The sequence below is a fragment of the Nycticebus coucang genome, chromosome 8, assembly GCF_027406575.1.
Source record: "Nycticebus coucang isolate mNycCou1 chromosome 8, mNycCou1.pri, whole genome shotgun sequence".
Lineage (NCBI taxonomy): Eukaryota > Metazoa > Chordata > Mammalia > Primates > Lorisidae > Nycticebus > Nycticebus coucang.
Window position 1 is genome coordinate 84,641,816 of NC_069787.1, and position 23,673 is coordinate 84,665,488.

General features: G+C 38.8%; 1 protein-coding gene and 1 pseudogene across 1 annotated transcript in view; both read left to right on the forward strand.

The window, feature by feature from the left end:
• The first annotated feature begins 3,059 nt into the window (after positions 1–3,059).
• Positions 3,060–23,673, forward strand: part of MOBP (myelin associated oligodendrocyte basic protein) — a 39,045-nt gene continuing 18,431 nt past the window's right edge. The window contains exons 1-2 of the mRNA XM_053600420.1: positions 3,060–3,186; positions 13,504–13,581. The gene's annotated coding sequence lies outside the window, so the exon portion shown is untranslated. The remainder of the gene's footprint in view (positions 3,187–13,503; positions 13,582–23,673) is intronic.
• Positions 16,250–16,788, forward strand: LOC128592482 (28 kDa heat- and acid-stable phosphoprotein-like; annotated as a pseudogene).

Consider the following 23,673-nt stretch of genomic DNA (forward strand, 5'->3'; position numbering starts at 1 on the left):
GGCCATACATAAGTAAGTATGTAAGTGGCACTTTGTGTGAATTATTTGGCAATATTGAAATAAATAGAGAGAATATAGCTTGAAAAAGTGAAATGCAGTTGCATCTGGTGAGGGGGATGTTGGAGTGAGATGAGATGGCACAAGAGGCTATTGTGTTTCAACATAAGCCTGTTAATATTGTTATAACCTTGTACAAGTGTTATTTTACTTGTAAATATAAATAAATGTTTACTTATTGACATTTCATGGTGTCTTAGCTGGTATATCAGTTCGTTGGGACTACCAAAACAGAGTAACACAAACTGGGGGTCCTGGACAACAGATATGTATTGTCTCACAGTTCTCAAAGCTTGAAGTCTGAGATCAGGATCAGGGCAACATTGGTTTCTTCTGAGGGCTGCGAGGGAAGAATCTGGTCCAGGCCTCCCTCCCTGGCTTGTGGGGAGCCACTTTCTCCCTGTGTCTTCACACTGTCTTCCTTGTAAGGGTGTCTTTGTGTCCACAATTCCCCTTTGTGTAAGGACACTAGTCATATCATGTTAGGGCCCACCCTAATGACTTCATTTTAACTTGATTACCTCTGTAAAGACTATCTTCAGATAAGATGAAATTCTGAGGTCATGATGGTTAGGACCAGCACAAGAATTTGGACGATGGAGGGAGAGGGTGTGCCACAATTCATCACATACCATTGGGGGGGGGGGATTGTCAGTTGTAGCTGAAGTTTCTCTGGGGAAATCCTCTGTCATGTTAGAAAGTTATTTACCTTTGACTGTGAATTCATCTGGAGTCCTGAGAGGTCTTTCCCTGTGTGAAACACTTTGAAGGGAGTGACAGTGGCTCAGATGCCACCCCCATAGCAATCTTCTGGGAGTGAGAGTGCCATCATAGGAAAGACAAACACCCATGATTGAAACAGGAATAAAAAGGTGGCTTAACCTCTGCACTTTGGTCCCATAAATTGTCTATGACTCTGCATATTATGGATTAGAAGATCAAAGATGGGACTTCACAAAAATTTGTCATTAAGGATCTCTGTTGGGAAGGTTGGAGAAGCAGAGGGGTCCTTTAGTAAAGATGAATCTTTATCATCTACAAACTCAATCTTTTTTTTTTTTTTTGTAGAGACAGAGTCTCACTTTATGGCCCTCGGTAGAGTGCCATGCCCTCACACAGCTCACAGCAACCTCCAACTCCTGGGCTTAAGCGATTCTCTTGCCTCAGCCTCCCGAGTAGCTGGGACTACAGGCGCCCGCCACAACGCCCGGCCATTTTTTGGTTGCAGTTTGGCCAGGGCCGGGGTTTGAACCCATCACCCCCGGAATATGGGGCCAGCGCCTTACCCACTGAGCCACAGGCGCCGCCCTACAAACTCAATCTTGTGGTTTTTTTTTTTTTAATCTTCTGTTTTTTAAATAGTCTGAATTCGTCTCCAGTCGTTTTGTGAATAGAAAGCACCTTACACCTGCCACCCACCCCTGTTTGTAAGCTTTTTTAGGGCTCAGACCATAAGAGCTGACACTGAGGCAGGACTCTGTGTGCTAGGTGCTGTTTTAACCAGTGTACACATCTTCACTGATTTCGTCCTTGCTCTAATCCTATGAGGCAGGTCCTGTGATTATCCCTGGGTCAGGGCCTCCAGAGCCCATGCTCTAGACAACCTGAATATCCTCAGCCCTCAGTCACGGTTACTGCAATACAAGCCAAACACTAACCTCACAGTAGGAATGAATAAACCAGCCAAATTTTATAATTGATTGCTTGGAGAAAGAATGTTTGATTGACTATGAAGTTAGTGCATAATGAGCTTTATATTGAATGTTTGCAGTCTCATTGGATTACCTCTTCAAGGTTGCCTGGCTGATTCTTTTTGTTTGTTTGTTTTTGAGATAGGGTTTCACTGACCCCTGGGCTAGAGTGGCATCATTGTAACTCGCTGTATTGTCAAACTCCTGGTCTCAAGCAATTCTCCTGCTTCAGTCTCCTGAGTAGCTGGGACTACAGGTAGAAGCCATGGCCTCCAGCCTCCTGGCTGATCCTTATTGCCTACACTGAGAAAAGAGCCTAAAGAAAAGTTGGGGACGATGTTGACATTTGTATTTCATGCAATTGGGTGCTTTGGGAATTTAAGAGGCAAGGCTGCTGTTGGTTGAATTGGTTTCAGAAGTATACTTTTATCTTTCAAATTATTAATGGGTAGTTCTGCATATATAAAATAAAATGAAACTTAGGAGCAGCAAAGAGTTACAAGTCCCATGGTGTTTAACAGAGCACAAAGTTTGGGGACCCAATAATGTGATTCTCAAAATTTAAGGGAACAGCAAGAAAATGCCAAAGTCTAAGACTGAAGCCAATATTACCATGTTAATTGAATGAAGTTTATCATTTGCAGAAACCATCCACTGTAAGGGAGGATTTATAAAAGTTTTCGTAAGTTTGAATGCACAATTGTCATGGAAACTTCAATCTCATTTATAACTAGACTGGATTAGACTCATGCTAAATTAAGCGTGCAAGGGCATGCTTCAATTTAGGAATTTGTCATTGTGACTCCAACTCTGTTCATGGCTTGTGATGTGTGGGTTGAGGTGTGGCATGTTGTGGTTACACAGTGGCTTGTTGTGTCAAAGTGGTGTGGTTTGGTGGTGTGAGTTAACATGTGGTGTGATTAGACCTGGCATGTGGTTTGATGTGGAGTTGGTGTGGAATGAGCCTTGACGAGGGGTGAGGTTGCACTTGGGTATTGATTATGTGGGATGTAGGAGGTGGAAGGCTGGAAAATGTGGGTGTGGGGGAGGATATATAGAGTAGATATGGGGGGTGTGTGTGTGTGTGGTATGGTTGTAGCTTAGCTTAGCTTTTGTTTAGATTTTCTTTTGCTCTTTGTTTTGGTCTTTGTTTGGCCTTTGTTTTGTCTTTGTTTCACTCTTTGTTTAAACTTTCTTTGGGTTTTGTTTGGTCTTTCTTTAGCCTTTTGTTTAAACTTTGTGTGGCCTTTTTGTAGTCTTTGTGCAGATTTGTTTTTAAGTGGATCTTGGCTGAGGACCCATCAAAAGCACCTTGTGTGATGAAAAACCCAGATCTATAATCTCTCCCTATATATTCTGCATGCATTGAGGTGGCCTCCACACTCAGGGATCTGGTACAGACTTGGAACCTGCTTCACACACCAACCACTATTTGAAGGTAAGGGGAGTCCACTGGTTTTTATTTGGCTTCATTTTATACTTCAAGTGGCAAGTGTACATTTCTGTATGAACCATTTCATTGTATCCCAGGGAAGACTTGCAGGAATAGCAGTGAAGATGGAGAGGACATAAAAGCCTGGAGAAAACCAGAACCAAGGACACCAAGTTTATTCTGATGTGGGCAGATGGCCCTCCTGGAATGCTCCTGCTCATGTTTGGGAATTGTCTGGGCCTGGGGAGAGGCTCTGAATACCGACTCAGCCCTGTCATGTTTGAGCTAGATCAGTGGTGCTGTAGGTTTCTTTCCCTCCCTTTTCTTCCTTTACTATTTGTTATGATTTAAAAATGAGCTTTTCTTCTTATCTAGGAACAACTTGTTCCCTTGCGCAGTTGGATTTAGGCATGTTGGATACTAATGGAACAGCCAAGCCCAAATCTTCTTAGAATTCTGCTTCTCGCAGACTAGCAACCTTAAGTGGAGAGACATTAATGCTTTGTCTGATACAAAATCTCTTACAAACCACAGGAAGTTTTCAGTGCTAGGGTTGACAGAAAAAGGAAATTATGCATCAGGGAAACAAAGTAATAAACTTGGCTAGAGTATTAGGAGGAAAATGGGAAAAAGGATTTTAATGTTTTGTTTGAAAAACAGGGAGGCAGGAAAAAAAACTGATGTCAGGTGTGCGGGTATGCTGTTTTGTGATTATTTAGAATGGCAGGGACTCGGTGAGTGGATTTCAAAAATTGTTTCAAACAATTAACAGAATAGTTGCAAACAATATAAAAATTCCAGGTGCACCCAGATTACTCAAATGTTAATGTTTTACTGCATTTATCATTCACTTCTCTTTCTGTATATTTTTCTGAGTCATTTGAGATTAAATTACACAGATCATTAAAATTAGAGAAAATGCTATTATTTGATTTGGAGATATCTAGAGTTCATCAATTGTCCCAGGAACCAATTGGAACCATACCTGAGACAGCCATTGTTTTCCACGACCTTGACAGTTTTGAAGAGGATACACCAGTTATTTTGTTAAATGCCCCTCAGTAGGAGTTGGTCTAAAGTTTTCTCATGATTAGATCCAGATTACACAGTTTTCAAAGGAATATGTTTGCATTTTAGATTATATGTATCCAAATTCATACTTGAATCTGATAATACAAACCTTTAATTTAAGGTCTGTTGTAAAACTTGCTAGGATTTTAAATGAGTACCTAAAATCTTTGCACACAAAATTATACAAAATTTAAAAATCCAGAGCTTTTACAGATAATTCCCAAGCAATCACCAAAAGTGGGTTAAGTGCTGCCCTTGGATTATGGATGGCAATTATAGTGATATGTGTGTGAACTTGATAGGGTTAGAGTGAGGTGTGTAATTTAGATTCTTTGTGTGTGTTGTACTCATGTATTAGTTCCATAAACGTAATAATTTCTTTCTAAGAGCAGCCATCTACTGAAAGCAGATATAGGTCAGTAAAGAGTTGCCCTGGGAAGCCACTCCAGGCTCGCTGGCGTCCTTTTGTAGGTTGGCAGAGACGTCTGCATTAACGGAGGAGGTGTCCCTCTGGCAAGGTTGTGAAAAGGTTTCCTGCATGTTCCAGCACTCACATCCCAGCATAGAACTCTCCTCTGATGGGGATGGGAATCAAAACTATGAGATTCTGACCCTGTACCAGGCATTCTTTTTTTTTATTATTATATTTTTATTAAATCATAGCTGTGTACATTGATATGATCATGGGGCATCATTCACTAGCTTTACAGACCATTTACCAAATCTCTTCAACAAAATCTGTGAAGGAAGAACTATTCTACATTTTTATTATTATTTTTTTTTTTTGCAGTTTTTGGCCGGGGCTGGGTTTGAACCCACCACCTACCCCTTTGAACCACAGGCGCCGCCCTATTCTACATTTTATAGATGAGAAAATTGAGATCCAGAACTAGCTCATGATTATACACAGCTAGTGAAGGGCAGAGTCCAGAACTCAAACTATGATACAGGCCTACTGATTTTTTATGGATGACGTGCCTTATCTCTTTTTTACTAATATATTGCATACCTTAAAGCTACAACAACTAATATTAAAAAGGTGGCCTAAAGATAAATTTTATAGCATTTTTAGTAAGAGCAATTGAGTTCAATATGGCAAATCCACTTAGATTATCCTTGTTTCTTCCTCTTTGTTAATCTAAAGAAAGTTACGTTTTTAGCAGTATGAAGCATTATCTTTTTCTTCTGTTTCTTTTCTTGAGACAGCATCTCACTCTGGTGTGCAGTGGTGTGATCATAACTCACTGCAGCCTTTAACTCCTGGGTCTAGGAGATCCTTCTGCCTCAGCTTCTTGAGTAGCTAGGACTACAGGCACATGCCACCATGCTTGACTAATTTATCTAAAAATTTTTTTTGTAGGAATGGGGTCTTCCTATGTTGCCTAGGTTGGTCTTGAACTCCTGGTGGTAGGGTTATGGGCATGAGCCACTGCACCCAGCCATTGGTATGATCTTAAAGTCTTAAGTCATACATTAGTTTCTTCTGTAAAAAAATAAGTTCAGCTAAAACTGGATGATATCATCAGCAAATCCACTCCTGAGGTGCAGTATGTAATAATTTTTGGTATCCTGAGAGCAAAGGGACAATTTAGGACACCCAGCCAGCCAGCCATTGGTCAGGGAAAGTAAGGGCAGCAGAATCAATACATGAATTACATGTTAAATGTAACAATCTCGTTTTTATCCTTTTAGAAAACAATAAATATAAAAGGAACATCTCATATCCCATTTTCCTTACCTCAGAGAAGCATCTTGGGACCCCCCCCTCTGTAGGGTACGTGCACCCTGCTTTGAAGGTCACTAGGCTGTCCCATCTACTGCCATGATTCAGTCACAACAGGAAACAGTGGATCGACACCAGCTCCTCTTGGTATTTCAGGCTCTGCTTGATGCCCCAAGCCTGGGATATCACCTCTTCAATTTCACTCCCAGCTCCTCCTCTGGTATGGGACAGGAAGCATCCTGGCTGTCCCGCTGCTGCCCTTGTATCTGTTCAGCTCTCATCACCTGCTACAACTGCCCAGTGGAAAACACCCAGACAGCTAGTGATTACTCATAGAAGGGATCTAACTTGAACTGAGAAGTACACACTGTAGCTCCAAAGAGAAAACAAGTGTACAGAAGTGTGACTCAGTTAACACCCCCTTGGCATCAGCAGGGCAGAGCTCACTTGTCCACAAAAGGTTTGGTTCAGATAGATGAGGGTTTCTGGTGTCTTCAAGTTCAGTGGGATTTAGTATAGCTACTATGGAGAACCTTTGTGGTGCTTTCCTCAGAATCGCCAAGGTTAACTTCAAAACTCTACTCATCAGGCAGTTCTATAGCAGAGTGCCTAGTAGAGACAGAACTTTCCTTTGCTTTGTTTGTAATGGGAGATCTTCTGTTTGGAAGTGGCTGGCAGCTTTACTTTTCTGGAGATGGAGACTGACTTCCCAACAGACTTGTTTTGTTTTGGAAAAATTATTAAAATGTATTCCTTAGATTTGCAAATATAAAACATCCATTATTTCTCAGAGAAAACCTGGAAGTCATCAAAAATCTGAATGTGAGACAGTTGATGACCCTATTATATAATATTTACAGCGTAGTGAATGTACTATGGCTTTAACAGGGCTGTTCCCTGGATGAAGTAGATAAGTGTTGTTTTTCCCTAAACATAGAATTAGTTTAAAAGTTTGGGGTTCTTCATATGATGCTATTTAATGTTGAGGAACTCAGCTGTTGGGAAAATGTAGTGCCAGCTATTATGACAGCCTTCTCTTGGCCCTGGAAGTCACCCTATAGTTTGATAAAATGTTTTCAATCTAAATGAATATGAAGACTACTCTGGGGTGGAAAATGAGGCCCCACTTCTCTTATTCATACAAAAGAATTGGGATCCAGGGCATGGAAGGCTTGGAAGGCCAGGAGAGTCCTGTGGATGAGCCTAAGCTGCTTCCTATAACCTGGAAATCTGATGGGAGGTCTGGGGCCCTGGGATTAGGTCTCATTATGTGGTCCCTAAGAGTAACTTCCTTTGCAGGCCACTCTGGCTTCTGTTGCTTTGGTTACCCTGAATGCATTAGGTGAAAACCCAGTGTCAGCTGTGCTCTGGGTGGTTAAGGAGCCGCCTGTCAAATGTACCTGGGATTTTGTTTTTATTCTGTTCCTGTGGAGCCAACAGATCAGGAGACAATTCCTTGTGGTTTTGCTGGGAGGAATAACCTAGTCAGGGTAAGTGGACAAGGCAGGTTTAGGATATTGGCTAGTTGGAACATCAGTGGGCTCTGAGGTATAACAGCTGTCCCAAGTTGTCTGCTATCTGGCCCTGGGGTGATCAGGACAGGGGGATAGTGATTTAACCTGTTAAGAGCTTCAGTAATGGATTAATAAATTGTGGTACATGTACACCATGGAATATTATGCAGCCTTAAAAAATATGGAGACTTTACCTCTTTCATGTTTACATGGATGCAGCTGGAACATATTCTTCTTAGCAAAGTATCTCAAGAATGAAAGAAAAAGTATCCAATGTACTCAGCCTTACTATGAAACCGATTATAGCTTTCATATGAAAGCTATAACCCAATTATAGCCCAAGAAGAAGGGGAAAGAGGGGAGGGAGGAGGATGAGGGAGGGTAATTGGTGGGACCACACATACTGTGCATTTTACAAGGATACATGTCCAATTTACTAAGTGTAGAGTATAAATGTCTGAACACAATAACTAAGAAAACGTGGTGAAGGCTATGTTAACCAGTTTGATGAAAATATTTCAAATGGTATATAAAACCAGCACATTGTACCCCATGATTGCATAATTATGCATAGTACATAACTATGATTTAATAAAAATAAAACTCCATGGATCAGATAAATTATTGTAAGAAAAACATGGATGGCACTAACTTAAACAAACACAGGATCAAATTACAGTTGTGTTGCATAACTCTAGGGATACATTCTGAGAAATAAATCATCAGGTGATTTCATCATTGTGTGAACATCACAAAGTGTTCTTATGACATATGCCTACATGGTGCAGCCTACTACACACCTGGGCTATAAACCCTCACAACATGTTACTGTACTGAACCCTGTAAGCAATTGTAACACAATGCCAAGTATTTGTGTACCTAAACATATTTAAACCAAGAAAAGGTACAGCAAAAATACAGTATTATAATCTTATGGGAACAGTGTCATATAAGCAGTCTGTCAACTGAAATGTTGTCATGTGGCTCATGACTGTATATGTATCACCTAAATTATATAAATATCATCACCTTAAGTAGCGATTTTTTTCTTAATTGCTTTTCTCATCCACAAATTTTAATACTACGGATATACTGAAACCAATTTACAGTCACTCACACTTTCATATGAAGACTAGATCACAACTATGGCCCAGGATGAAGGAGGGAGGAGGGGGGGATGGGCGAGGAGGGGGGGATGGACGGGGAGGTGGGAAGGTCAGATGGAGGGAGGGTGAAGGTGGGATCATACCTATGGTACATATTGCAAGGATACATGTCAGATCTATTAAGTATAGAGTATAAATATCTTAACACAATAATTAAGTAAATGAGATGAGGTATGTATGAAAACCAGTGCGATGTAAGCATTCCTAATTCTATATGAAATCAGCAAATTGTACCCCATAAATACATTAATGTATACATGATCAGTGTGTTTATGATTTAATTTAAAAAAGAAGAATTACATAGAGGTGATGTACCCTTCTCTGATCAAAGAGTAAATGATGATGATTTGTTTTACTACAAGTGATGTTAATGTTGATCATTTGATTCAGGTGGTATTTTTCAGATTTCTCCACTATAAAGTTACTACCTTTTCTTTTAAAATAATAAATATTTCTTTTGGAGGGGTATTTGGAAATTATGCAAATATATTTTCTCTCCTCAAACTTTTATTTATGAATTTTGGCATCTATTAGTGAATGTTGCTTGCAAAAATTATTATTGCATTATTCTAATAGTGGTTTTCTATTTCCCTCATTGTTTCTACATTTATTAATTAAAATTCTTCTTCCCTTTCTTCTCTATTTCTTATTTTTTTTTAATAAATCAGAATTTATTAATCTAAAGGAGTATTATCCATCAGGGTCTCAGTTTATAAGATCACAAATGTATTTCAAGGGCATTATAATACTCAACATTCATTAATTCCAGCTACCTTTTTGGAAATCCACCCCAACTGGCCCTTTTCTTTCTTTTTGAGACAGAGTCTCACCCTGAGGCCCAGGCTAGAGAGCCATGGCCTCAGCCCAGCTCACAGCAATCTCAAACTCCTGAGTTCTAGCTATCCTCCTGTCTTAGCTGTCCAACTAGTTAGGACTACAGCTAACAGGAGGTGCCCACCACAATGCCCAGCTAATGTTTCTATTTTTCATGGAGATTAGGTCTTGCTCTTGCTCAGGCTGGTCTTAATTGGCCTCTTACAGTGCTAGGATTACAGGAACGAGCCTTTGAACTTGGCCATATTAATTGGAATTATTCTTTAATGAAGAATATTTCAGTTCATTTATTTACTCAGTTATTTATTTATATCAGTAGAGAACCAGTGATATTTATTTTATTCCTTAGTTTATAATCCAGTACTATTTCTATTTATTTTCTTGCTCAAATGGCTTCGGACATTGTGAGCTCTTTCACATTGGCTCCTGTGCCCTTTGAGGTGTTCTTATCCTCTCTGAGCACTTTTTGACATTACAATTTGCTCCATGATCAACTTATATTTTCTGTCTCAGCTTTGAATTAACCACATCTTCAATGAGCCATGATTCTTTTCATTGGATATCTTACTAGCCTATCTTGGTATCCAGATGTTTAGAACTCAAAATCTGGGTATTACGTGTATTCTTTGTTATTGAGGTGTCACTTCTTTTAAGCCCTCTCAGTGGACAGAGCTAGGAAGTATATTTGTATATACTAATTTACATATGCACACATCTGTATTTATTCCTGTATCTGTGACTCCAATTCAGCACCAGAGGTTCATGCTGGCCTTCCTCCTTTCCCTCATCTGTAGCTTCATTCTTTGATAATAAGAAACCTGATTCTCATTACCTACGATATATTTACTAATTTGCTCAATCCTGTTCTTGTAGGATTATCTCCATTATTTTCCAAAGTTACTTCCTTTTTACCCCTTCCCTTCAGTGTGGTTTTGTGATTAATTTGATTTGTTTATTATGGTCAGATTCACACAGTCTACATTCCATCTTGGATTCCCTTTTCCTCCCACATCTTGATTGATTTTTAAGAAAATTTCTTATTCTTTGCTGAAAAGTCACACTTGTTATATATCATTTCTTTTTTCTGTTTTCTTTAGCATGTCAATAATGATAATCTCTGATTCTATTTCAATTAATCATTTTTTTCTCTTGAATTTTGGTATTTTCCTGTGTTTTCAGTATCCTTTATTATATGCTAAACATTGTGGATAATAGATTGTAGAGATTCTGTGTTATGTTAAATTACTGGAGAAACATTTTGATCTTGTCAAGTCTTGGTTTTAGTCCTTGATAGGATAGACCTATTCTATCTTTGCCTTACTCTTAGGAGTGGTCCCTGACCTGGAATGAGATCTTTCTGGGGTATCAACTGAAAGCTTGGGGCATTCATTAAGATCTTACACTGTTTCCCCAGTAATGTGTGAACTCTGATACTTCTGGTTGGTTATTAGCTACGTAGTAGATGTCACTTCCTGGGCTTGCCAAAGTCTCATACTGTGATTATTTGATTTGGATTAGGCCAAGTCTCTGAGAGAAATTGTATACATTCATGTGCCACATAATGACATTTTGGTCAATGACAGTAGTGATCCCATAAGATTGTACTTGATAATGGTAATAAATTACTATGCTACTGGCGTGTATTTACTATACCATACTTTTTATTGCTATTTTAGAGCATACTCCTTCTACTTATACATACAAAAAATTAACTGTAAAAAAGCCTCAGGCTGGGCTTTAGGAGATATTCCAGAAGAAAGCATTATTATCACAGGAGATGACAGCATTGCCCCTGAAGACCTTCTAATGGAATAAGATGTGGAGATGGAAGACAGTAATATTGATGATCCTGCCCCTGATCCTTTGTAGGCCTAGGCTTATGCATGTGTTTATGTCTTAGTTTTAACAAAAAAGTTAAAAAGGTAAAAAATAAAAATAAAAATTTTAAAAAATAGGAGAAAGCTTATAGAATAAGGATACAAAGAAAGGAAATACTATTTATTGTTCAGCTATACAATATGTTTGTATTTTAAGCTAAGTATTAGCACAAAAGAGTCCAAAAGTTAAAAAAATTAAAAGTTTATAAAGCAAAACTGTATGGAAAGCTATGAGGTTAATTGTAATACTCAATATATACTGATAATATCTGTTATCTTATATATTATATCTTGTATCTTTTGTAATCGCAGAAGTCAAATGTGACTTAAGTGTTATAATTTTAATATAGTTTTTTTCTTTCTTAAGATGTGTATACTTTTTTGGCACCCTCTTATAAATTAGTGTATCCTAAGTGTTTATAAAGTCTACAGGAGTGTACAGTAGTAATGTCATAGGGCTAGGCCTTCACATTCACTCGCCACTCACTCACTGATTCAACTTCCAGTCCATTGTAAATGATCTCTATAGGTGTGCTATTTTTTATTTTTTATACCACATTTTTACTGCATCATTTCTTTATTTAGATTTGTTTAGATTCGCAAATACCATTGTGTTACAATTGTCTACAGAATTTAGGCCAAGTGATACAATTATGGCCTCGGTGTGTAATAGGCTATACCTTCTAGGCTTGTGTAAGTACATTCTATGATGTTTGTGCAATGACAGAATTGCTTATTGACACATTTCTCAGAATGCACCCCTGTCCTTAAGTAGTGAAGTGACACATGACTGTATCTTCCCAGTGATTCCCTACTGTCTGCTACTCTCCCCTCTGCCCGTTCAAATTCTTATGTGTTAGCATAGCTCTTACCTCCTACCTCTTACTACTGTTTCTCTTACCACTCTTTCTTTTACCCCTGTTTCTTCCTTTCTCTTCTTAGACTTTTTTTTTAATCTTGTATAGCAGTTTGAAAAATATCCTCAGACAGAAAACCAAGATGAATGTGGGGTTTAACTCACTTAATTCCTTTCTTTCAAGGATCTTAGCCTTGCAATGATAGCCATTCAATGCCTGAACTTAATTATTTTGTATGTTTTCTTCAGTTTTATTGTTTTCAGTGGGAAGGTGAGTTCAATATTTGCTATTATATCATTATTGATCACTTTTTTTTTTTTAAGGAAGAAAGCTTGTAGACTCATAAGATTTCAATTATTCTGCCAAGCAGATGGGAAAAGAGTTATAGGCTAGAGATCTTTATCTGACTTGACTTGTAACTCTTACAAAGATTTATATAGTTATTATACAGAGTTTTCAATAGCATCTTTACTATTAGTATAAAAATTATTAACTAAGACAACCAATCAGAATTATAGGTTTCTTTTTGTGGGTATTTTTATGTCTAGAATTTTCATAATATTATAAGATCTTTTTATTCAAACTACATTTCCAAGATCTAATATATTTTAAGAAAAATTGCCATAAACCTCCATATTGCGTACGGAAATGAGACTGATGTCCTTTGAAAGTTCCCAATTTAATGACTTATCAAATCGTACTTCATCTAATTTATTGTGCAGAAAACATCTCTCTCTCTCTTTTTAAAGAGCAATAGGGAGAAGGACATTCCTTTAACTCCTTTCTTGGGATGATTTATTTGACTGTGAAGACAGATCCTAAAATTTTCATTTTTTTAAAGCATGAAATGAAGTTTATTGAGGAACAGAAAGATAAATTTACAGATCAAGAGCAAGATACGTTCACCATAGATGATACTGGGTCCCTTGTCATAACAACAAGACTCTGGAAGTTTGTAGTTAATGTTACAAGCAAAAATCAAGCAGGTAGAACTTACTAGGAGAAATGGAACTATGATTACAGATTTTTTATTTAATGATAGTGAATTAACTGGACACGTAGCATTTTTTTTTCTCTGTAATGTTAACAGTGATTTTAAGGAGTTGACGTGGTGTTGTGACGGTATTCTCCTCTTCATCCCTCAACTGGCAGATAGCACGTAGATCAAACCTTATAATCCTTTCTAGGACTATGAAAGTGAAGCTCTGTGTATAACATTTGAATTAACTACCACCTAAGACACTAAATTAAATGGAACATATTGTACTGTTTTACTTTTAGGAAATAAAGAAGCAAATGATACCAAGACAAGCTCATAACAGAGATCTATTCACCAGATGTGTATGGACAAAAATACAGGTACAAATGAATCTCTTATAGCTTTTTGGGTCTATATCTAAATTATTGCAAAATGATTACTAGTATTCAGAATGTTATAGTAGAGTGTAGAATTGGCAAAGACTGGCAATCAAACTTTTGAATAAGAGTTAAACACCTTTCTTATTATGTCCAGGTGTCTCACAGTATTCTAGATTTGGGGAGTAGAAATGTGAAAAAAAATTTTCTCTGCCAGTGAAAATTTTCCAGTGAATTATCCACTTTGCTCATCTATCTATTGTCATTCTATGGCCCTTGTCAATACTTGAAACTACTTCATCAGTCAAATAATGCAAAAATCTAGCATCTTATTCACAACCTTCCTTTCTTTCCACTTGCCTTCCATACTCTGTTATAGCTATTTTTTCATTAGGTGTGTCTTGCTGACTTGCCCTTCCATCTCCCCACCCATTCGCGAGTCCATTTACCTGTCCAGTTTTCAACCTCCCCTTTCTGCCTTCTGTTTCTTCAAATTACTGATAGAATCGAAGATTCATCACTTTAATTATTCTCTTGCAAATTGTCTGACACATTTCAAACTTGGATGAAACTATTTTCTTCATGTCTATACCCAGGCTGCTGAGAACAACTGGGGAAAAACACAATGTAGCAGATTCCTGCACTACAAATTAATGGTCAGTGATCCCAACTAAGCTCTCAAAACTGCCTGGTAGCCTGGTTCCAATTTTTTTTTTTTTTTTTTTGCAGTTTTTGGGTGGGGCCAGCGCCCTAGTCCTTTGAGCCACAGGTGCTGCCCAGCCTGGTTCCAATTTTTTACAAAATCTCTCTTAAATCCATCCTATTCTTGTCAAATGTCCAGCTCTCTCCTCCTCAGTTGGTAACTTTGCCTCCATTTCACTGGAACAGTGGAAGCTATTCAGTGGGAACTTAATACAGCCAAACGATTTCCCTCTTCTAACAAAGGCCGACCATTTCACAAGTGCTCTGTAGTCTGTCTCCTCGGGTTTTCCTCAATAGTACTATTTCCTCTCTTTCTGATTTTATCTTGGTTTCTTCCTCTCTACTAGACCTTATGCATGCTCTCATTTTTCTTATTGTCATGAACAAATCAGCAAACCAAACAATCACCTATTCCCCCCACCCCATCCTCTGCAAACCACCTAAGACTCTACTTACCACCTCTCTCCTTCTTCTCTTCTCAAACTTTTGGGGTGAGTTTCCTATATAGTTTCTCTCTCCAGATCTTTAGCTGCTATTCCTGCCACAAATCCTCAAATCTAACTCCTGTTTCAACCACTCCATGGTAACAACTCTTGCTGAAGTCACAAATTATTTCCATATCACATAATCAAATGTACTCTTATAGTCCTCATCTTACACCACCTCTCAGAATCGTTTTACAAAATTGACCACTTTGACCCAGTACTTGCCTTTGGTTCCCATGACATCATCTGCTCCTAGTTTCTCTCCTACCTCTCTAACTCTTTATTCATCTTTTGCCAGTTTCTACCTTAACCTGTAAATATGGGACTTCTCCAAGGCTTGGTTATGGTCTCTTCTCATTCTGCCACCAAGGCAACTCCACCCACCCTCATGGCTTTAATTGCCCCCTACACTCCAACAACTTTCAAATTCTATCTCCAGTCAGACTTCCCTGAAGTGTCCATGTGACGTCTCCATCTAGATGCCTTCAAACACCTCAACCGGAATGCATCTAAAATTGAACTAATGCTTTTGTCTTTGCCCCTTTGCCTTCTTTTTCTCCAATAGATATAATTACCACTTACCTAGTTGCTCAAATGATATGCCTTGGATTCACCTTTGACCCCTCCTGGTTACCACTGGGTACAATCAGTCACCCAGTCTTGTTGATTCTGCTCTAGTTGTCACCGCCATCATTTATCACATGGCCTCCTGGAATTGCATGATAATAGGTCTCCTTTCTTTCATGGGCCTCTTCCTTCCATTTTTCCAAAAACTATAAAGGTGAGCTTATAAAAGTGCACATATAATTATTTACACATTCGTCAGTGGCTTCCCCTCCCTTCCAGTATTATGTGATCTACTAAGCATGTCAGGTCATAAGTCAATGTCTGATTTCCTCTCCAGCCCATTCTGATCCACTTTCCTTCTTACATACAATGCTGTAGCTACACTTGCCTTGCCCTAAGTCCTCAAATGCACCCCCACCCCACATATACTCTCAGAGTCCTCCTTCTCTAGGCTAGAATAACACTGACTCACTCGTTGGCTCCTTTCCTCCAAGAAGACTTCCCTGACCTCTTATTCTGGTTACAGTCCTCATTCTATATGAGCTCATTGCCCACTGGACTTTTCCTTCAAGTCACTAATTATAACTCTAAGAAATTACTTCTAAACATGTTACTTGTTTAACATCTGTTCTGTTTGCTAAAGTATGCACTCCCTGAGGTCAGAGTCTTTGTTCATGGTCATATTGTCAGGAACTAACATTGTGTTTGCCTCATCATATGTGCTCAGCAACTGCTTTTTTGAATTGATGATTGATTTCCATATAATATGGTAAATATAAAGATGGAGGTATACAGATTGCAAAGTCGAACAAAGATAAGTGACATTTCATCTGACCAAGGAATCTACCAGTGTAACTGCTGTTAGGTAACTTGGATGATGGTCTTGGACCTGAAATTTGGGAAAAGAAGGACCTGCGATGCCTAAAGAAGGGAGAAAGGGAAGCCATAAAGGTCGGTTAAGGCAGTACGTGAGCCCTGAGGAGACAGATGCACAGCTCCAGGCTGAAAGGAAAAAACCAGAGAAGAAGAGGAACAAGGAAAAGAAGGTGGAGATGGGGCTGCAGGAGACCCTCAAAAGGAGAAGAGATCTCTAGACTCAGATAAGAGTGAGGATGAAGAAGATGACTACCAGCAAAGATGTGGAAGGGCTCATTGGCATCAAGAACCTCAACCGGGTGACACAGACACCAAAAAGGTCACACAAGTGGATCTAGATGGGCCAAATGAGCTTTCAAGGATGGAATGAGAAGAAATTGAGAAACAGAAAGCAAAAGAACATTGTATGAGGATGAATTTATCTGGGAAGACTGAGCAAGCCAAGGCTGACCTTGCTTGGCTGGCAATCATCGGGAAACAGTGGGAGGAAGCTGCCAGGAAGAAAGAGGAGGAAAGGAAAGCAGAAGATGATGCCACATTGTCAGGAAAATGAATGCGGTTGCTCTCCCTGAATAAATAAGCATGACCTGTGGGAAGAGATGCCAGGAAACTGGGCCATGCCGCCAGGACCTCTGCTGTGTCTCACTCACCCCGTGCCCTGGTGGGGCTGCAGCAGCCCCCCATGGCTAGAAGCCTGCCACAGCCTGAGATTGCCTCCTCTTCTTGGCACAGAAACTGGGGGAATGTGGGGGTTCTGGGGGGCAGCTACCCTCTTTGAGACAGAAAGATGCAGGACAGCACTTCATATGTAACCATTTGAAGGTTTTCACTGTTTTAAACTTCAGAACCCTTGTTGAAGGGTGCCTGGGAGGTGGGGTAAGAGGAGCTTCCATTTGTCTGGTAGATTGCACATTAGTGGATGGTTGTGCCAGGAGGTGGCTGTTGACAAGCTGTGACAACCAGCCCCTGTATGTGGCCTGGGTGCTCCTTCAGAGAGGGGCTGTCATGTGGGAGTCCATACCGTGGGTCCATGAGGGTCAAGGCTTGCCCCTGGCCAGTCCCCTGTGTCTGAGGCTGCTTCTTTTTGCCCTATCCTATCCTATTCCCACCTCTCTGGCCAGGGTGTGGGCCCATTTTTAACTGTACCCATCGATCATTTCAAGAACCTCTGTTGACTGTGCAGCACCCAGGTAAAACATGCTCCACAAATTCAACTTGTATATTTGGCAGATTAAATTTTACATTTACGTAAAACAAATTTTGGGAAAAGGGGTGGTCAGGAATCCAGTGTTTATTTCAACAGTGTCTCCAGTCCAGCCTCTTTTTCATCTATCTAAGACTGGCACCCTTGGACAACCAAGACATCTTAGTAATTATCACCACCTACTAGTTGTAAAAATCAGCCCATCAGGCAATCTGAGTTCTCTTCTTATGACCCCTGCTATGACTACAGATCAAATTAGCATTTATTTTTTATAAAATAATGCAATCTAGAAAATTGGTTGCCTTCCTCATCCTTCAAGAAAGAATTATGAAAGGATTTTGTTTAACCTGTATGTGTACATTCAAAATCCCATCATTTTCATGGGAAAAACATATAATCTTGATTTCTTACAACACAAACACTGTATTAAAAAAGGCAAATGATTCTAAATCCAAGCACACATTGAAATAGTAATGTTTTCCATGGAGGCACTGTTTTATGTTAAAACTTTAATTCATAACGGAGTTGTTCCTAGAATTTGACAAAAGTAGTCTGAGTCCCACATGGCATCCCAGGGAACAGAAGAACCTGGAGATTTTTTTTTTTCCTAAGTGACAGAGTCTCACTTTATCGCCCTTGGTAGAGTGCCGTGGCATCACAGCTCACAACAACCTCCAACTCCTGGGCTTAGGCGATTCTCTTGCCTCAGCTTCCCGAGTAGCTGGGACTACAGGCGCCCACTACAATGCCCAGCTATTTTTTGTTTGCAGTTTGGCCGGAGCTGGGTTTGAACCTGCCACCCTCGGTATATGGAGCCCTACCCACTGAACCACAGGCACCGCCCAAACCTGGAGATTTTTAAGATATTTTCTATCCAATTCAGCATTAACATTCACTCATTGACTGGATGGTACAACAGAGCCCCAAGGATTCAGACAGAAACCTTGCTGTTAAGGAGTGTATGCTGACAGCCTAGGTATATAGCTACATTATTAATAACCTGGTCCATTAATAGAAGTATAAGTTGTAGAGATAGCCCAGAGGAAGGACAAATCCTTTGATAAGCTAAGACCCGAACTGAGTTGTTAAGGGTGATTAAGTATTTACTATTCGAACATGATGGGGGACAAGATATTCCAGGCAAAGGAAACAGTATACTCAAAGGTACATTCCTTTTATGCCAGGATAATGCTTCTGTCCCATACCAGTGAGGGGTGGTGTGGGAGGTAAGGGAAATGTGGACAGGGATCAAATCATGAAGACTATTATGTGCCATATTAATTAAGAAGCAAGGACTTGTTTCTGTAACTGATAGGACCCTTGCAGTTTGTGACTAAGGGTAGATATGATAAATTTTACATTATCTTCATGGCAACATGGAGAATAGACTAGAGAAAAATGAGTTTAGAGACAGGATAAATAGGGAGAGTCCACTGGACTCTCTTGGCTTCCACAGCCTGTAGAACATTGTGGGATTATTCATCCACATACAATCCCAGCATAAATTTGTTTGTTCCTACATCACATATTGTATGTGTGTAGTTTTAGATATAAGATAACAAAGGGTGTCATGTTATTTAAATAACATTCATAAAACTACTGTTCTTTTTCTTTTTCTTTTTTATTGTTGAGGATTCATTGAGGGTACAAAGAATTAGGTTACACTGATTGCATTTGTTAGGTAGAGTCCCTCTTAGAATTGTGTCCTGCCCCCAAAAGGTGTGTCATATACCGTCATCCCCATCCCCTATTTCTTGTATGTTTATCAAGGTTTTAATCCTGAAATACTTGCTAAATATATTATCTGCTAAGGACATCAACTTTACATCACACTTTTTCCTTTTTCTAGAATAGCCACTTCCAGGTGGAGTTTGTTCATCAGACAGGGTCTCTCACAGCTCCAGGAGACAGTCGTCGGTGGGCAGGGTGTCTCTTGGACCACTTCAGTTTGTCCTTGTTGCCTAAAACAAAGCAAAGCAATGAGAGTGTTTAACATGGCATTGTTTTGTGTGCCCATATGGACTATTACCTCTGAGGTAATTAGGACCCTCTTATTCTGTTATTTTTTTCATGGTCTTGGCAAGACCCCACATCAGTATTAAATTTTGACATCTTGCTGCTGTCTGTGGAAAAGCACCCTGATTCCAAATAAATATGTGTATGAAATTTTCCATTACCTGGCACTGGTTTGTCACCAACAATCTATGGTTCAACACTCATTGCACTAATTTGTCAATATAATTGTTGCCAAGGAGATAGGTGGATAAACAAGGACAAATGGAAAGCAGTATCCTTAGAAAGAACATGTAATAGTCACTACAAGCTTATAGCTGCTTCCCTCATCACAACCAACGTTCACACGCTACATTTTTGTGTTTTTGCTACTGTGGACTAACACCGAACCTTGTCTTTTACTGTGTAAATCCACACTCAAGAAACCATCTCATCTGGCCCGAGAGAGGATTACTAGGGTTTTAGGGACTACTAAAGGTCTCTAAGAGAGCTAGCAAATGTGGGATGAATTTACTCTGCATAACAATTGATCATTTTCTGTACACACATTTTGGGGGGACTGTATTGAAATTGTAATACTCAAGTCACATTTGACTTCTGCAATTACAAGAGATACAGACACAATATACAAGATAACAAATGTTATTGGTATAGGTTGAGTGTTGCAATTTTGGTAGTTTTTTCCTTTCTTAAGGTGTGTGTATATTTTTTGGCACCCTCTGTATTATAAAAAATGTTTCCTCGACCAAATTGGGACTTTTCTTTCATATACTGCTTGGTAATATTCTTTTCACTTAACATTGTACGTTGTTATCTATTTTCACTCTAACTTTAAAGTCAAATACAATGGATTTTGAGTTACTTTTGTACATATATATATATTTTTTGTAGAGACAGAGTCTCACTCCATTGCCCTTGGTAGAGTGCTGTGGCATCACAACTCACAGCAACCTCCAGCTACTGGGCCCACACGATTCTCTTGCCTCAGCCTCTCAAGTAGCTGGGACTACAGGTGCCAGCCACAACGCCCGGCTATTTTTTTGTTGCAGTTTGGCCAGGGCTGGGTTTGAACCCACCACCCTCAGCATATGGGGCCGGCGCCCTACCCACTGCTCCATAGGCGCTGCCCCTTTTGTACATATTTTATACTTTTTTTCCTCCTTAGTATAAGACCATCTATGTGATATTGTGAGTAAGTTTCTTATTTTGGCCAAAAAAAGAAAAAGAACAGGGAGGAAAAAAAGAAAGCAATATATAATAAACAGAAATGAATAAAATAAATATATCCAAAAAAAAATTGATCATTTTCCTTACAATGGAGGAGTTGGGGCTGAGCAGTGTTTAGAAGGTGGTGGTTAGCGATATGTTAATGAGAGTTCAAGCCTGAGGTGGAAGCTTTGAATCCCCAGTTTTTATTCCAGAATAGCTCTTCTACAAGCACCCATATACTTCTCACTTGCAGGGAGTGTGGGTTCCTTCTGACAGCCCAAGGCTCGCAGGCCAGTGTCAGTTCTTCACCCCAGTGCACACCCAGTCAGTGTTTGTGCTTCCCTGCCTCTCTCCAGAGCCTCTGATTGGCCGTCTTTCCTGCTACTGCAAAGTCGTTTTTTCATCTGTTTTTGATGGCCAGGTGGACACAAAATGACCTTCTTTAATGTTATTCCCCTTTCTCTGAGTACTACAGAGTTAAACATATTTGTAATATGATTGCTAGCCATTTAAGATTCCTTTTTAAAATGATTTACCTGTTTTTCTATTTTTTTTTTATAGTTTGCATTTACTTTAAACATCCTGGTTTCTAAAACTTTATACTTTTATGTGTGAGAATATTTTATTCTAAGTCAGCATTGGTGTTTTAATTTGTAACTTGAGGTTATGGTGTAAAATAATCCTTTCATTCTACAAAATAACCTTTATAGCTTGCTTTCCTCCTCTTGCCATTTGTTGTGTTAGAAGGAACATATTCAGGAATATTTTAGGAATATTAGGAATATTTTAGTTTATCGTAGCTGGCATCTTGGAACCTTGGTTACTAACTCTGTGTTCTCAGATGAGTGATCTGATTTCTCCGTGTCTCTCATTTGCAGCATGGGGTTTTATGAGATCATGAGGATGAAATGGTTATATACATAATGCCCTTGAATTGCGCCTGGCTTGTATCTCCTGCTACGTGATTGCTATTATCAATCTTACTAGGGTCCTTGGTCTAATTTCAGTTTGTTTTTCTTTTGAAGTCCATCCACTTTTTAATTAAAGAAAAAAGCTCCCCCTGTTATGAACTATGCTACTATACATCTGGGAGTCTGTTTCTGGGCTCTCTATCCTGTTCCATTGGTCCCCTGGTCTTTTTTCAAGCCAATACTTAACTATTTTAATTAGTATAATTTATTAGGAGTGTTGCTACTTTGTAGGACAAAACCTTCTTCTTATTCAAAATTGCCTTGGCTGGTCTTGGTTCTTCATACTTCCATAAAAACTATAGGTTTATTTTATCAATTATATGAAAATCTGATATTGATTGGAATCACATTAAATTTATAGATTTTCTTGGAGCTATTCAGCATACTTATGGTGTCAAGTATTTCTTTTTTTCATCAGATATATTTCTACCTGTAGGTGCCCATAGTTTCATGGTCAGTGTGAATGGCTTCTTTTATTTCATATTTTCTAATTGGATTTTCCCGTTCTATAGAAATGATGTTGATTTTTGTATATTGATCTTGTGTCCAGAAATCTTGCTGGATTCTGTTTAGTTCTAATAGCTTGTAGAGTCTCATAGCTTCATTTTTTTTCTTTTTGTTTTAGACAGTCTCATTCTGTTGCCCTACACTAGAGTGCCACTGTGGCATCATAGCTCACAACATCAAACTCCTGGGCTCAAGTGATCCTCTTGCCTCAGCCTTCTGAGTAGATGAAACTACAGGTGCCTGCCACAATGCCCGGCTAGTTTTTCTCTTTTGAGTAGAGACAGGATCTCACTTTTGCCCAAGCTGGTCTCGAACTCCTGAGCTCAAGTAATGCACCTGTGTCGGTCTCCCAGAGTGCTGGGATTGATTACAGGTGTGAGCCACAGGGCCAGATCTTCACAGGTTGTTTTTTGTTTTTGTGTTTTGGCTAGGATTTCAAGTGCTAGGTTGAATTGTAGTAATGATTGGTGGTGTCCTTGCTGCAGTGTCTGGTTTAGATAAAATGTTTCTAAGATTTCACTGGCGGAGGACATTTTCTACCCTTTCCTTTATGCTAAGAGTATCATGAATGGATATTAAATTTCTTAGTATCTACTACAAGTCATTTTCCCTTTAATTTGTTAATATGGCAAATTAGACTTATAGACTTACCTAATTTAAACCATTTTGAGATTTACTTTATTTAGTTTGTATCAGGAAACATTCTACCTATCAGATTGGCAAAAAATCCAAAGATTTGATAAGCCACTCTGTTGTTAAGATCACAGCAAAATGGGCATTATCATATGTTTATTATGGAATAATAATTTGTATAAACCACATGGAGAGAAAGCTGGCAAATCTATCAAAATCTACAAAATTACAAATACATAGATTCTTTTATCTGGTCACCCCATTTTTAGGATTTTATCCCTCAGAAAGTCACATGTGTGAAATGATAGATGTGCACTTTTACTCCCTACAGCATCATCTGTAGTAATAACAAATGGAATGCAGCCAAACTGTTCATTTAGGAGATTAGTTAATTAAGAGTTGTTTTATAATGGAATTTTGGGCAGCTATAAAAAGGAATGGAGAAGCTCTTTGTGTTTCTATGGAAAGATAATATGATTAAGTGAGAAAAGTAAGAGATACATGTTATGTTTTTGTGTAAAAAATAATGGCAAAAAGAAAACATACAAACACAAACAGGCACATATCTACAAAGAAAAGCACAGCAATGTATTTTTTTTTAAAAGACACACAAAAAGCCAAGTGAAAACAGCAATGTACATTGAAGGCTTTCTGTGCCCCAAGAACCCTACAAGGCACTGAAGACGGAATGGGAAACAAAGTGCCTGCTCTCATTAAGTCTATTATTTCTCTAAGAGGAGATAAAAATAAATAATGATAAATATCCTATAGGGGTCTTACCTAAGATATCATCAGAGATGTATTTTACACAGTCTCTGTTTTATCTTCTCATTTCTTCAATTTTTTTATTCAGAAGTATGTTTGTTGAAAGGGTCAAGTCCATGTATAGAGATCCAGTTAATTATTTTAAATTGCTGCACAGAATTCC